Source organism: Jaculus jaculus, chromosome 6 (assembly GCF_020740685.1).
Source record: "Jaculus jaculus isolate mJacJac1 chromosome 6, mJacJac1.mat.Y.cur, whole genome shotgun sequence".
In the NCBI taxonomy this organism is placed as follows: domain Eukaryota; kingdom Metazoa; phylum Chordata; class Mammalia; order Rodentia; family Dipodidae; genus Jaculus; species Jaculus jaculus.
The window spans coordinates 144,391,756-144,408,633 of NC_059107.1; the positions used below are offsets into that span (position 1 = coordinate 144,391,756).

Consider the following 16,878-nt stretch of genomic DNA (forward strand, 5'->3'; position numbering starts at 1 on the left):
CGGGCTGACTTGGAACTCTGTAGTCCCAGGCTGGCCTCAAACTAGTGATACTCCTACATCTGCTGCCTCCCAAGAGCTGGGATTAAAGGTGTGGGTCGCCACGCCTGCTAAGCTCATCACATTGGGATAAAACCTCTGGCAGTGTCATCAGAAGCTCGCTAACAGAATTATGTGGAGAGCCACCACATGCAGCAAGGGACAGGAGAACCCTCCACGGCAGAAGGTCAGACAGGGAGGCTTGCAGAGTGCCACCTGGAGTTCCTCCAACATTGTACCAAAGGGACAAGGGCTCGGCTTCAGCCACCTCCCACAGCTGGAAGAAGGAGTAACTCGCTAGCTTCAGAGACACTACCATTAAAATTATTTTCAAATTCTCTGCTGAGGGCTGGAGAAAAGGTTTAGCCATTAAAGGCATTTGCCTGCAAAGCCAAAGGACCCATGATCAATTCCCCAGTGCCCACCTAAAGACAGATGCCCAAGGTAGTGCAAGCATCTGGAGTTTGTTTGCAGCTGCTAAAGGCCCGCTCTCTACCCCCACCTCTCTCTCTCAATAAATACATAAATAAATAAAATATGTTTAAAAAAATGTCTGCTGAAATGTTTAGTCTTGTGCTATACCTTGTTACACTTGCTATGCATAATTACTCAAAAGCGTGTGGGTAGTTGGTTATAGCGGTGCATGCCTTTAGTCCCAGCATGTGGGAGGGGCTGAGGTAGGAGGATCATCATGAGTTCTAGCACCTGATGGTCTAATATGTTTATACACAGTCTTCCAGGACAGTCTGCAATACACGAGTCCCTGTCTCAAAAGATAACGAGCACAGAGCCAAGCGTGGCGGTGCACACCTTTAATCCCAGCACTCGGGAGGCAGAGGTAGGAGGATCATCATGAGGCCACCCTGAGACTCCATAGTGAATTCTGAACTAGAGTGAAACCCTACCTTGAAAAACCGAAAAAAAAAAAAAAAACAGCACTTGGGAGGCAGTGGTGAAACTATCTGAAATTAAGTTGCAGCAGCTAGAGACTGGTGCATCCATTCTCTCTGTGTGTGTCTCTCTCTGTTTACAAATAAATGAGTAAACTTTGAAAAAATACTTTAGGGCTGGAGAGATGGCTTAGTGGTTAAGGCACTTGCCTGCAAAGCCTACAGACCCATGTTTTACCCTCCAGGTCCCACATAAGCCAGGCAGATAGTGACACAAGTGTGCACGGTCACTCACACATGTGCACAAGGGGCACGTGTGTCCGGAGTTAGGTTGCAGTAGCTGGAGGCCCTGGAGCAATGAGTCTCTCTGCTCTCTCTCTCTCGCTCCCTCTCTCTCTCTCTCTCTCTCTTTCTGTCTCTCTAAGGTGTGATGGCACACACCTTTAATCCCAGCACTTAGAAGGCAGAGGTGGGAGGATCGCCATGAGTTCAAAGCCACCCTGAGACTCCATAGTAAATTCCAGGTCAGTCTGGGTTAGAGTGAAACCCTACCTCAAAAAACCACAAATTGATAGGGCACACTTATAATTCCAGCACTTGAGATGCTGAGTTGGGAGGCTTGCCACAAGCTCAAGACAAACCTGGACTACATGGCAAGACCCTGTCTCAATAAATAAATAAATACAATTTAAACCCAAATGAATAAAGAAGGAAGGGAGAAGAATCAAGAAGGCAACAGGCTGGCCAGCCTGGTCTATATAAGAGCAGGGAGAGAGAGAGAGAGAGAATGCCCAAGGGAGCTCTGGTTTCTTATTAGATATAATAATATAGAGAGTGCATGCATTCCAAATATGTCTAGGGCTGGAGTGATTGCTCTGTGGTTAAAGGCACTTGTTTGCAGAGCTTGATGGCCCTGGTTGGATTCCCGAGTGTACTTACCTAAAGCCAGATTCGACAAGTGCTGAGTATGACTAGAATAAGTTTTCAGCAGCAGGAAGCCCAGGTGCACCTGTTCTCTCTCTCATTCTCTCTCTCTCTCTCTCTTAAATAGATATTAAAAAATATATATTATGTGACTAGTTAAAATGGAAAACAGGGGCTGGAGAGATGGCTTAGCGGTTAAGCGCTCGCCTGTGAAGCCTAAGAACCCAGGTTCAAGGCTCAATTCCCCAGGACCCACATTAGCCAGATGCACAAGGGGGCGCATGCATCTGGAGTTCATTTGCAGTGGCTGGAGGCCCTGGCGTGCCCATTCTCTCTCTCTCTCTCTGCCTCTTTCTCTCTCTGTCACTCTCAAATACATAAACAAAAATGAACAAAAATAAAAATAAAAAAAACAATGGAAGACAGATATTCAACAAAAGCAAACATGTACCAAACCAAGACTGTCAGCTTTCATATGTTTCCACAAAAACATCAAAAATCTGAATTTAGAAGCCAGGCGTGGTGGCATACCCCTTTAACCCCAACACTGGAGAGGCTGAGGTAGGAGGACTACTGTGAGTTGGAGGCCAGCCTGAGACTACACAGTAATTCCATTCCAAGTCAGCCTGGGCTAGAGTGAAACTCTACCTCAAAAAAAGAAAAAAAATCTGAACTTAGGGTGACATTTTTATGTTATATAGTGTCATCTGATGGCACGATCATTACAAGTGAATATAAAGTTTTAAATAAGAAATAGCAGGGGGCTGGAGAGATGGCTTAGTCGTTAAGTGCTTGCCTATGAAGCCTAAGGACCCCGGTTTGAGGCTCGACTCCCCAAGACCCACGTTAGCCAGGTGCATAAGGGATGCACGCATCTGGAGTTCGTTTGCAATGGCTGGAAGCCCTGGCACGCCCATTCTCTCTTTCTCTCTCCCTTTCTGTGTCTATTGCTCTCAAATAAATAAATTAAAAATGAACAACAACAACAAAAGAAATAGCATGGGAGATGGCTTGCAGGTTAAGGTGCTTGCCTGTGAAGCCTAAGAACCCAGGTTCGATTCCCAAGTACCCACGTAAGCCTGATGTACAAGATAGAGCATGTATCGGGAGTTCATTAGTAGTAGCTAGAGGTCCTGGTGCACCCAATCTCTCTCTATCTGCCTATTTCGCTTTCTCTCTCTCAAATAAATAAATCAAATATTTTTTAAAGAAATAGCATAAATATCTTTTTTCAAAATAGGGGCTGAAGAGTTGGCTTAGTGGTTAAGGTGCTTGCCTGCAAAGCCTGATGACCCAAACTCAATTCCCCAGAACCCATGTAACCAGATACCCAAAGTGGCACATATACCTGGAGTTTATTTGCATCTATAGTTTATTTGCAGTAGCTAGAGGCCCTGGCATGCCCATTCTGTTCCCCTCCCCCACCCGCCCTTTTTTTCTCTCTGTCTCTCTGGAAACAGAGGAAAGAGGATTGCTATGAGTTCAAGCCGTCCCCACGATAGAAGAGGACCAGGAGCTAGAGCGAAAAATACCGGGATTGAAGAACTCAGTGGCTGAAGGTGCGAGGAAGACAGCCCTGGAAATGGCCCGGGCAGCGGGAACAGATAGACAGTGTGCGACGTTTGCATTGCACGCGGAGGACGGAAACCTCTGCAGTGCATGAGCAGGAAGAACCTGGAAGTGGAATTTTGTGCTTACACTTAGCCCATCCTTCAGAGAGCGAGCATTCAGACACAGGACACCCTTCCAGAACTTGAGCAATTTCAGAAGGGCCTTAAGGAGCTCATGGATGTCTGCCAACGTGTCCTCCGTAAATTCGAGGCCAGTATAAAGAACAACAAGTATCAAAAGGCAAGCAGAAATAAGCACATTCTAGTCCCTTATGCAGGACACAAGGAAGGTCATCCTCATCATTCTGCAAAATCCAGAATTGGAATTTGTGATAGTAGCATGCTCTGTCCTTCAGAACAATATGGTTCTGGGGCTGGCGAGATGGCTCAGTGGTCAAGGAGGTTGCCTGCCAAACCTAACAACCTGAGTTCAATTCCCCAGGACCCATGTAAGCCAGAAGCACAGAGTGGTGCAGGCGTCTGGAGTTAGTGTGCCCATTGTTTTCTCTTTCTATCTCTCTGCTTGAAAATAAATAAATAAAATACTTAAAAAAGAAAAATCTGGTTCTAGTTGTTGACCATTACAGTTGCTGAAATCTCTGCAAGAACTTTGTGTTTGCCTAACAAATTCTCTCTCTTATTTAAACTAAAAATAAAAAATAAGCTAGGTGTGGTGGCACACGCCTTTAATCCCAGAACCCGGGAGGCAGAAGTAGGAGGATTGCCACAAGTCTGAGGCCAGCCTGAGACTACATAGTGAATTCCAGATCAGCCTTGGCTAGAGTGAGAACCTACCTACCTCAAAAAAATTAAAATAAGTAAATAAATAAATATTTACTTTTGCAGGGCTTTACCCCATCTTGCCTTCTCTTGGGCATGACTCTCCATGATCTCTCCTCTTTCCTTTTTCATAATCAAATGACATTTTCCTAAACTTAAATAAAAATGGATTTTACTTTTCTGAATCTTGCATTTTCTTTTTCGCTTCCTTTTTGAGACAAGATCTCATGTAGCCCAGGCTGGACCTGAGAGCTGTTTGGAGGTCCTAGCAGGCAAACACAGCTACTCATATACCCTTGACGGACGACTGGCATTTCTGCTCTGTCCAGAACGATGCTCCTCTGCGCCGACCCTCCTGTATTTCAGGAAGGTCATCTTCCTTGACCAAACACACGCAGCTTCGGGAGGGACCCACATGGAGCTATGAGAGAAGAAGCCCACTCCTGCCTAGCCAGCCAGATTAGCTAATCAACCCTAGTAATCAATGTGACTGTGTCACAGCCAGATCACCTTCACATCCCAGACTGGACTTGAGCTCTTGATCCTCCTGCCACCACCTCCCCCACCTCCACTGCTGGGATTATAGGTGTGTGTCACCACACCCAGGTGCAACTTACTTTGTTAAATGACCTTTGTTGTTTACCTTTTCTTCCTTTCTCTCTGTCATTATTATTTTAATATATGCTTGAAGCATACAGAAATATATATATGTAATGCCACAAGAAAATGAGCTACTATGAACCCGTGTCCGGATTGGTCCTAAAACAACAACGACAAAAAAAAAAAAAAAAGTGTATGTGTGTGTGTATAGTTTTTTTGGTGTGTGTATGTGTGAGATGTGTGTTTTTGGGTGCACTCACCCCGTGTGTATGCCTTGTTCACACACAAGTGAAGGCAGGAAGAGGACATGAGGGAATCCCCTCCATCGTTCCTCTGCCTTATTTCCATGAAACAGTCTCCCACTGAGCCTGGAAGGCAGAGGTGCTTGGTTAGACTGACTGACCAGTGAGCCCCAATAATCCTCTTGCCTTGGCACTTGGGGTTACAGGTTTACACAACCATGCCCAACTTTTTTGTTTGTTTTTTGAGGCAGGGTCTCCTTCTAGCCCAAGCTGTCCTGAAATTCAATATGTAGTCTCAGGCTAGCCTTGAACTCACAGTGATCCTCCTACCTCAGCCTCCTGAGTGCTGGGACTAACGGTGTGCACCACCATGCCCGGCCTTCAATTTTTTTTTTTTTTTTTTTTTGAGGTAGGGTTTCACTCTAGCTCGGGCTGACCTGGACTTCACTATGTAGTCTCAGGGTGGGCTCGAACTCATGGTGATCCTCCTACCTCTGCCTTCCGAGTGCTGGGATTAAAGGTGTGCGCCACCATACCTTAGATAGAGAGAGAGGAGATAGTAAGATAGTATAATACACGTAATACATTTACCATATACAGAGTACACGGGAGTATAACTCAGTGTCACAGCTCTTGCCTGGCATATTTGAGACCCTCGATTATATTCCCAGAACCACACAAGCAAATATGAAGTCAGTGCTGGTACATACCAATGTTTCCCAGAGACCTCGAAAACCCAGCGTTCAGTCTAAACCCAGCACGAAGTCACCGTGCGACTTCTGCCCTCTCTGAGCACTGGTTTCCTCACCGGCAAACAGGGCAAGGTCCCACCCTGCCAGCCTCCAGGGACAACTGTGGGAAGGAATCACAGGCACCCTCATCTCCCAGCCTCCGCGGGCGCTTTGCCACTTGCTTGGGGAGGAAAGCTGTGGCTCGCTGAGCCTAATGAGGGTGGCCTGCGTGAGCAGGAGTGGGACTTGATGCACTGGAGCATGGAGAACTTAACAGTAACGGCACCACTGAAAACAATGACTTCAAACAATTGCATGACAGAGGGAATGAGAGAGAGAAAATCGACATTCTGAATTAACTCAGAGGAGGAGGGAGGAACATTGTCCCTTCTCTTTCTCAGGCTGGTGTCGCTGTAGCCCAGGCTGACCTGGAACTCAATCTGTGATCTCAGGTTGGCCTCTACCTCATGGTGACCCCCCTACCTCTGCCTCTTCAGTGTGGGGATCAAAGGTGTGCACCACCACACCTGGCTGTATTTTATTTTACTTTTCAGGTTCTAAATCTTCTGAGGCTGAAAGTGCTGAGGTGGAGAAACACACTTGCTCTTCAAGCTCAGGATAGGTATGAGGAAAGAACCTGGCTGTGGTCTAGCTCTTCTGTCCACCCCTGAAAGTCACCAGAAAGGCCAGTAGGGAGTCTGAACTTGGCTCTTTCAGCAAGTCTGGAGAGCTCCTTGGCACACGGGCAGTTGTGGCTCAAGACACAGGACTAACAAGTCACCATGGTGTTGGGACCCCCATGCATCTGGGTGAGGCTGAGGGGTTATTGCCTAGGCCTGTATAGGAGGTTTCTATTGGTGTGGGCCCTGGTGGAAGCTAAAGTAATGATGGTCAACACACGGACCCTGTGGAGAACACATGGTCTCTACAGTTAGCACGCAGACCCTGTAGGGAACATGGTGTTGGGAAGAGATGCTTACACAGCGTGGGAAGACTTGGGTTGGTGTGGGATAGTTGCATTTGCTGATTTTGTCAGGTCCTGTCTCTGCGAAGCTCTGCGACACAAGGCTGTTAGGTGTCCTTTGCTCTTTCTCACTCCAGAGATAAGAATTCTTGGGTTGCAGGCTGGGGAGATGGCTTAGCAGTTAAGGCGTTTGCTTGTGAAGCCTAAGGACCAGGGTTTGATTCTCCAGGACCCACATAAGCCAGATGCACAAGGGGGTACATGCATCTGGAATCCGTTTGCAGTGGCTGGAGAGCCCATTTTCTCTCTCTATTTGCCTTTTTTCTCTTTCTCTTTCAAACAAACAAACAAATAAATAATAAATTTAAAAAAAAAAAAGAATAGTCGGGTTGCATGGCTCCAAGCCTTGAATTTGAGTCAGGCTAGAACCAGTTTGAAAATCTCTATGACTTACTAGTGTTTGAACTTCAGTATGCTGCTTAATTTTCTCAGCCTCTACTTCCTCACCTATAAAATGGAAATAATGACAAGGTAAGAACTAAAATTTGGGGAATATTTGTTGAAATGATAGGATGATCCCAAACACGTACACAGATCCACTTGAATAAACTTCATAGCTAACCCTATGGGCAAGTACATTTTATAAAAGATGGCACTGGGGCTGGAGAAATGGCTTAGCAGTTAAGGCACTTACTTGTGAAGCCTAAGGACCTAGGTTCCATTCTCCATGGTCCACATAAGCCAGATGCACAAAGTGGTTCATGCATCTGGAGTTTGTTTGCAGTGGCTGGAAGCCCTGGCCCACCCATTCTCTTTGTCTATCTGCCCGTCTCTCTATCTCTCTCAAGTAAGTAAATAAATATTTTTTTTAAAGGATGACAGCTGGGTGTGGTGGCACACGCCTTTAATCCCAGCACTTGGGAGGCAGAGGTAGGAGGATCCATGAGTTCAAGGCCACCCTGAGACTCCATAGTGAGTTCTAGGTCAGCCTGGGCTAGAGTGAGACTTTACCTCGAAAAGCCAAAGAGGATGACACAGGGGTTAAGTTGCTTCTTCTAACACAGGTTTGGTAATATCAATTTACAGCATTATTGCAAGGCTTAAATAACCAGTTGCAAAGTAGAAGTAAATACATACGAGGGTAACTTCGTGGCTAAAAGATCTATAGATGCACTAAGCCCATAAGAAGTGTCTTACATTGTTCATGAAGTTGTTTAACAGTACCTTAGAATATGGCAGGTTGGTGGTGTAGCTCAGTGGAAGAGAACTTACCTAGTATGCCCAAGACCCTAGGTTCAACCCAAGTTCTGCGAAAATAACTAAATAATGACACTGGGCTAGAACTATAGATAAGTGACAAAGCATTTGTTTAGCATGTGTGATGCCTTGGGTTCAAGCCCCAATGCCCAGGCAAACAAATACCGGGATATATATATATTATCATAGACCAGGACAAGTTGGACTAATTGAAAATATTAAGGGGGCTGGATAGATGGCTCAGTGGTTAAGGCACTTACCTGCAAAGTCTAATCTACAAAGTCTAAGGACCTGGGTTTGCATCTCCAGAAACCCACATAAGCTAGCTGTACATTGTGGTGCATGTGTCTGGAGTTTGTTTGCAGTGGCTAGAGGCTCTGGTATACCCGTTCTCTCTCTCTCTCTCTCTCTCTCTCTCTCTCTCTCTGTGTGTGTGTGTGTGTGTGTGTGTGTGTGTGTCTGTCTGTCTCTCTAGTAAATAAAAAAAAATATATTTAAGAAAACATTAAGGTGAGCCGGGCATGGTGGCGCACGCCTTTAATCCCAGCACTTGGGAGGCAGAGGTAGGAGGATCGCCGTGAGTTCGAGGCCACCCTGAGACTACATAGTTAATTCCAGGTCAGCCTGAGCCAGAGTGAGACCCTACCTCGAAAAAACAAAAAACAAAAAGAAAACATTAAGGGACTGGAGAGAGACAAGGCTCAGCAATTAAGGTCACTTGCTTGCAAAATTACTGCCTGGGTTCAGATCCTCAGTACCCACATAAAGCCACATGCACAAAGTGGCACATGCATCTGGAGTTCATTTGTCGTGGGAGGAGGCACTGGCGTGCCCACTCTCTCTCATTCCCTCTCATTGCTTGAAAATAAATGAAGAAACATTAAAAAAAAATTAAGAATCAGAGTGCTTAATGTAGGGTGTGAGGGCAACCTGGCTGCAACGTCTGTTACTCCACTGATCCCCAGGGTTGATTCAGCTGATCTAGCTGGCTAGGAGGTTGTCCACTTCCTTCCTCTCTGCTCCACGTGCTCTTGGCAGAAGAGGACAACCTATCCTGAATTTACCAGGACCATTATTCGTTCAATCAAGGGTATATAAGTAACTGTGTTCCCTGCTAGAACTTTCAAACATCTTCAAGAAAGCTGATGTGGCCAGGCACAGTGACTCATGCCTCTAATCCCAGCACTCAAGAATCTAAGGCAGGAGAATTGCTATGAGTTTGAGGCCAGCATGGGGGATACACAGTGAGATCCAGGCCAGTCTGAGCTACAGAGTGAAACCCAGTACAAGAGACAACAAAACTAGGCCAGGCATAATGGCCCACACCTTTAATCCCAGCATTCAGGAGGCAGAAGTAGGAGAATAGCCATGAGTTCGAGGCCACCCTGAGACTATATAGTGAATTTTGGGTCAGCCTGGGCTAGAGTGAGACCCTACCTCAAGAAACCAAAAAAAAAAAGAAGCAATTCTTAGCTGAGTGTGTAATGGCCCATATCTTTAATTCCAGACAGAAGTAGGAGGATCACTCTGAGTTCCAGACCAGCCTGGGACTACAGAGTGCATCCCAGGTAAGCCTGGGCTAGAGTGAGACCTTATCTTGAAAACAATCCAAAAGCAGGGGGAGGGACTGAGGAGATGGCTCAGTGGTTAAAAGCACTTGATGGTAAAGCCTGGTAACCTGGGCTCTATTCTCCAGTACCCATGTAAAGCCAGATGAACAAAGTGGTGCATATGTCTGGAGTTCATTTGCAGTGGCAGGAGGTCTTGGTGCACCCATACTTTTTCTCCCCCCCTCTGTATACCTCTTTCTCTCTGAAGCAGTTCTTTATTTTGTTCTGTTTTAGTGTTTTTGAGGTAGGGTCTCCTTCTAGCTCAGGCAGAGCTGAAATTCACTATGTAGTCTCAGGGTGGCCTCAAACTCAGAGTGATCCTCCTACCTCAGCCTCCTGAGTGCTGGGATTAAAGGAGTGTACCACTACACCCAGTTTAATACTTTTTTTTATTTTTTTGGTTGTTTTGTGTTTGGTGGTAGGGTCTCAATCTAGCCCAGGCTGACCTAGAATTCACTTTGTAGTCCCAGGGTGGCCTTGAACTCACTGAGCTTCTCCTACCTCTGCCTCCTGAATGCTGGGATTACAGAAATGTGCCACCATGCCCAGCTCCTGCCGTAGTTCTTCAATCCCCAAAGTAGTTGAGTTACATAGAAATTGAAAAAAAAAAAAAAAAAAAAAAAAAAACATTAGGACTTGAACTTAGTCTCCCTTTTGGGGGGGGGGTTCTGCAGTTCCCCATTCTCAGAAATGCAACCTTCCACCTGAAGCTTGGTACCATCTAATTTGTATGCCAGCACATCAGTTGCTTAAGATTTTCTAAAATAATCTCAGTTGCCACTGAAGACAGTGAACTTCTGCAAATGAGAATCTGTCCAGCGGGGATCCTCTCAGCGGAGCCCTGAGCTTTCTTCTCAGCTCACTTCTGGATTTAAGGGCAATGAGTATTCATGCTCAGTCCCTCCCTCAAAGAAAAGCATGCTTGTGTGGGTACTGGGTGGCAATGTCTCAGAGGCAGTCAGTCCTTAGATATATAATGTAAAATGTATAAAAGCACAACACAGCAATATACTAAGGGCTCCTTGACTTCAGCCCATTGTCTCTCCTGGAAGGGTTTGCTTAGAACAGTGTAGAGAAGCTGGTCATACTAGCCAATGAGGAAAGCTAGTAATGGCAACAATCCTCAGCTACTCAATCAAAGTTGAGGAGGAATGCTAGAGACTTCTAGGCCAGTCTGGACAATACAGCAAGACTGGTGGGCTGGAGGGATGGCTTAGTGGTCAAGGTGCTTGCCTGCAAAGCTAAAGGATCCCGGTTTGATTCCCCAGGACCCACGTAAGCCAGATGCACAAGGGGATGCATGCATCTGGATTTCGTTTACAGTGGCTGGAGTCCCTGGCACACAAATTCTCTCTTTCTCTCTCTCATTGCCTCTTTCTGTCTCTCAAATAAATAAATTACATTAAATGGATTTTTAAAAGACTGGCTAAGAAGTGCATAGTTTTCTAGTGAAAGATCTCCTAGCTTCTAGAGAGCTTCGATCTCAGTGATGCTAAAAAGATTGTTATATCTTTTCTTTCTTCCTTTTTTTCTCTCCTTCTCTCTCTCTCTCTCTTTTTTTTTTTTTTGATCTTAGTCTAGCCCAGTCTGACCTGGAATGAATGTAGTCCCAGGCTGGTCTGGAACTCACAATAATCCTCCTACCTCTATCTAGTATTAAAGATATGGGCCATCACACTTGGATAAGAATTGCTTCTTTTTTTTTTTTTGTTTGTTTTTTGTTTTTTGTTTCTCAATGTAGGGTCTCACTTTAGCCCAGACTGACCTGGGATTTATCATGTTAGTCTTAGGTTGGCCTTGAATTCACAGGAATTCTACCGCATCTTCTCAAGTGCTGGGATTAAAGGCATGCACCACTATGACCCATTTTCTTTCTTTGTTAAAGAACTCTATTTATTTATTTGAGAGAAGGAAAGAGACACAGAGAGAGAGAATGGGTGTGCCAGGGCTTCCAGCTACTGCAAAGGAACTCCAGATGCATATGCCCCTCGTGCATCTGGCTTACATGGGTCCTGGAGAATCGAACCAGGATCCTTTGGCTTTTCAGGCAAGCGCCTTAACCACTAAGCATTCTCTCCAGCCCCCCCCTTTTTTTCTTTTTAAAAATGTTTTAAAGGCACATGTTTTGTTTTCTTTCTTTTTTCTTTTTTTTTTTTTTTCTCTTGTATTTTCTTTTTCCCCCAAGATAGAGTATCACTCTAGCCCTAGCTCAGGTTGACCTGGGATTCACTATGTAGTCTCAGGGTGGCCTTGAACTCATCCCTTCCAAGCACTGGGAAGAAAGGTGAGCATTACTACACCCAGCTGTTTTTTTGTTTTCAACATTTATAATGACCTAGCATTTCTCTAGTGGGTTTACTTGTGTGTAGGGTTTGAGTATTCTAGGCTGAGGTGGAATTCACCATTTAGTCTCAGACTAACCTCATGGTAATCCTTCTACCTCAGCTGAGATCAAAGGTGTGTGTCACTACACCTGGTCAGCCTGCCTTTTTGAATCAGGGTATATCATTCTGTAGCCCTGGAACTCCCTAAGTAGCCTGAGTGGGCCTTGAACTCATGGGTGATCCTTACCTGGGATTAAGGGTGTGAGCATTGTTTGTTTGTTGGGGCAGGGTCTGGCTAGGAGACAAGGCTGATCTTGAACTTGTAATCCTATTTTTTTTTTCCAACATGGGGTCTCACTCTTGACCAGGCAGGACCCAAACTCACTGTCCTCCTCCTTACCTCTGCCTCTGGAGTGCCAGGATGAAAGGCGCTTGTCACCATGTCTGGTTTGCAATCTTTGTTCAATTTCCCAAGTAGCTGGGATTCTAGGCATGGGTCACCAAGCCCATCGGCTATTGTGTTTACTAGAATTTTTTTTGGGGGGGGGTGTTGAGGTACGGTCTCACTCTAGCCTAGACTGATCTGGAATTCACTATGTAAACTCCGGGTGGCCTCGAACTCATGGCAGTCCTCCTACCTCTGCCTCTCGAGTGCTGGGATCAAAGGCTTGCTCCACGCCTGGCTAGATATTTTTTTTCTTCCCATAGAACTTGTTCAGAGCTAAAGCTGGGTGTGGTGGCGCACACCTTTAATCCCAGCACTTGAGAGCTGAGGTAGGAGGATGACATGAGCTACAGAGTGAGTTCTAGGTCAGCTTGGGCTGGAGTGACACTCGACCATGAAAATGTCAAAAACAAAGGCTTATCCAGAGCTATGTCTAGACCTCGGACAGCACCTAGCAGAGCAAAGAGTTCAGAAATACATATTCGGAGAATGAATGAAATCAGGTGTCTCAAAATGGGTGTATGCACTGGGGGCTGGTACGGATTGAAAACCGCCAGTCAATGTGAAAGATAAGGGTTTATACTGGTTGCTATAGTATCTACATTTCAGAAGAGGGGCTTGTGTATCCATATTTGCATAACAAGATGTCTCAGAAAAGAGCCTTTAACCTTGAACAAGAGAGCTCTAGTTCTAACCAAGCACTCCACTGACAACTTTTAAAATATGTGCCCTCCCCCACCTTCCCCACCTATAAGATTTACCTATAAGTCTTAGGTGGAGTTTCCCTCTGGCAAAATGGGATGGCTTTTAAAGGCACGCAGGGTGCTAGCGAGGTGAAAAGGATGCCCTTCATCTCTACCCCAACATATCTGAAGCTGGAGCTGCTCTAGACTTGGATAATCAGGTAAGGTGCTTGGGTTGCATGGGAAGGGGGTGCAGTTGCGATGGGGTTACAGGCAGAGATGGCATCCTTCCGGCCCAAGCCACCTCAAGTAAACTTTGAGCTCAGTAGAGAAGCGAACATGCTCAGAAATACACAGGAGTAACAAGGTTCACTCAACAGCATTGCCACTGAAAACCTGTCCTAACCTGAAGTTTGGGCACTTCTAGAAGATCCTAGCATGGCAGGAACACACCTGCCTAGAATCCATCTCTGACTCTTTTTTAAATTTTTTAATTATTTAAAAATTTTTGTTGTTAATGTTTTTTTGTTTTTCTAGGTAGACTCTCACTCTGGTCCAGGCTGACATGGAATTCACTATGTAGTGTCAGGGTGGCCTTGAACTCATGGCAATTCTACCTCTGCCTCCCAAGTACTGGGATTAAAGGTATACGCCACCATGCCTAGCTTCTGACTCTTTTAAAAAAATATTTATTTGTAAGGAGAGAGAGAGAGAGAATGAGTGTGCCAGGGCCTCTAGCCACTGTAAATGAACTCCAGGCACATGTGTCACCTTGTACATCTGGCTTACATGGGACCTGGAGAATTGAATCCGGGTCCTTAGGCTTTGCAGGCATGTGCCTTAACCACTAAGCCATGTCTCCAGACACCCCCCCTCCATTTTTGTTGTTGTTGTTGTTATTGTTGTTTGTTTTTCGAGGTACAGTCTTACTCTAGCCCAGGCTGACCTGAAATTCACTATGTAGTCTCAGGGTGGCCTTGAACTCATGATGATCCTCCTACCTCTGCCTGCCAAGTACTGGGATTAAAGGCGTGCGCCACCATGCCCAGCCTCTGACTCTTTTAAAAAAATATTTATTTGTAAGGAGAGAGAGAGAGAATATGAGTGTGCCAGGGCTTCTTTCTAGCCACTGCCAATGAACTCCAGACACATGTGTCACCTTGTACATCTGGCTTACATGGACCCTGGAGAATCGAACCTGGGTCCTTAGGTTTTGCAGGCATGCACCTTAACTGCTGAGCCATGTCTCCAACCCCCGCCCCTCCTTTTATTTATTTAGTTTTGTTGTCGTTTGTTTTGTTTTTCAAGGTAGGGTCTCACTCTAGCCCAAGCTGACCTGAAATGGAGATCCTCCTACCTCTGCCTCCCAAGTGCTGGGACTACACGTGTGCGCCACCACGCCCAGCCTATATCTATCTATCTATCTATATAATTTTTTTTTTGAGATGGGATCTTACATATAATAGTCCCTACGTAATCCAGGCTGTCCTCAAACTTGTGGTGGTCCTCCAGCTTCAGCCTCCAGAGTGCTAGGATTACTGACGTGTTCCCACATGCAGCCCTTTCTCTCTTGAATGCGCAGGGGAGACGAAGGTTAGAGGTGGTCATGAAAAGCCGCAGTGACAGGGTTGGGGCTCTAAGTCTTAAACTCTCTAAAAGCCAAGCTGCAGAGCAAGGCGGTGTGGGCAAAATGATTTAACCTACGCAGGCCGACTTGGGGAAGTCAGAGTGCAGCCTGTTCCAGGTCCAGCAAAGTAAAAGGATACAGTTCAGCCTTGGGAGAGAAGTAGGTGAATAAAACAGAAGGGTGAGAAGAAAGAAGAGTGGACAAGAGTTGCGAACTACTAGGTGCATCTTCAAAATAATAGCCCCTGGTATTTTAGTGGCCACATCATGAAATGGAAATTATGAAGCCACTGTGTCTTTTAAAAAAAATCCCCTTCGTTGCACTTCCTTAAAAATAACTACTTAATGCAACTCTGCCAGCGCGCTCTTGATAGTTGTGTCAACGCGTGTGATGTTAACGAAACATCTCGGTCAAGGGCTGAAGTGTCTTCCTGGTAAGTGATTGGCTTGAGTTTTCTTTTTTTTCCCCAAGGCCTTTGTAATAACTTCCATTTGCTCCTTTGGCTGAGTGTTCTCTTGGGCTATGGTCTTATTGTCTCTCTGTTCACTTGCAAGAAATAATTAAGCCACTGGAAGTGTCCAATAGGGTTTTGATAGCGATGCTTTTCTTCTCTTTGAATTTACTTCTTTCTGAGTTGGGAAAAGTCTGTGGAATATTTTAGTCAAATGCCCTTAGCAAAGTTTCTTTAAACATTTATTTCAAAATACGGCATTCACTGCTCTAGAACAAGACCCTACCTTGAAAAACTGAAAAATAAAACAAAACAATTTACAACATTCAGCGTTTAATAGTCAAGGCAAAAGTGACTGAACGTCACCAATGTGGCCTTTAAAATATCTATTATTGGGCTGGAGAGATGGCTTAGTGGTTAAGCGCTTGCCTGTGAAGCCTAAGGACCCCGGTTCAAGGCTCAATTCCCCAGGACCCACGTTTGCCAGATGCACAAGGGGGCGCAAGTGTCTGGAGTTCATTTGCAGTGGCTGGAAGCCCTGGCACACCCATTCTCTTTCTATCTGTCTCTCTCTCCCTCTCTCTCTGTCACTCTCAAATAAGTAAATAAAAATGAACAAAAAATATTAAAAATAAAATAAAATATCTATTATTGATTATTCATTAGAAGGGTGTAGTCAATTCCTATAACCTCGGCCATCACAGCACTCATAGCTGAGGCAGGGGAATTGCCATTGGGCTAGCCTGGTATAGGTAGAGACCCTGTATTAAAACAACAAAAAAGATTAAAGAGAATATCACAAACTTTGGTTTATGGATTTTTTTTCTCATAGTTTCTTGTTAATGACATTCTATAGGGACAATATATTATGATACTCTCAGATCTCGCTGTGCTGCTCAATTTTAAATTCTAAAGAGTAAGCTCAATGTGTTTTTTAGACAAGAACTGTATTAACAGAGTTGTTGGCTTTGTTTTTTTTTTTTAAAAAAAAAACTTTGGTTCTCTTTATAGTTCCTCTCTTTAAATTTCTTTTGTTTTTTATTTATTTTTATTTATTTTATTTTAATTTTTTATTCTTAATTTATTTTTTGTTTATTTATTTTATTTATTTATTTATTTATTTATTTGAGAGTGATAGAGAGAGAAAGAGACAGATAGAGAGAGAATGGGTGCGCCAGGGCCTCCAGTCACTGCAAACGAACTCCAGACACGTGCGCCCCCTTGTGCATCTGGAACATGATGTGGGTCCTGGGGAATCAAGCCTCGAACCGGGGTCCTTAGGCTTCACAGGCAAGCGCTTAACTTCTAAGCCATCTCTCCAGCCCATGTTGGCTTTGTTAAGTGATATGATGACCCACATTACACGACCACATCTCTCTCTTGTGTGTGTGTGTGTGTGTGTGTGTCATCATTTTCTAAGTCGGACAGTAAGTAACAAAGCACTTAGATTTCTGTTGGTGTGGTAACTGATGGTTTTAGACTTTAGAGCAAAGTCCAAAGCATGTCAAGGGATAAGAAGGAAGATAATATAAAGCAGTTTTTTCCTCCTTGAGAAAGCCTTGTCCTTTTACAGTGAACCTCTTCTTGCCTCAGCCCCCCAAATGCTGAGATTACTAGCACGAGCGACCATGCCTGGCCAAGAGCATAGTTTTTGGTAGATTCCCAGGAGGCAAAAGGGTTTTTATTTTAATATTTTTCTTATTT

General features: G+C 44.8%; 1 pseudogene; it reads left to right on the forward strand.

Annotated features, from left to right (window-relative positions):
* The window catches only part of LOC123453228, a 50,147-nt pseudogene extending 43,712 nt beyond the window's left edge, over positions 1–6,435 (forward strand).
* Positions 6,436–16,878: the final 10,443 nt, after the last annotated feature.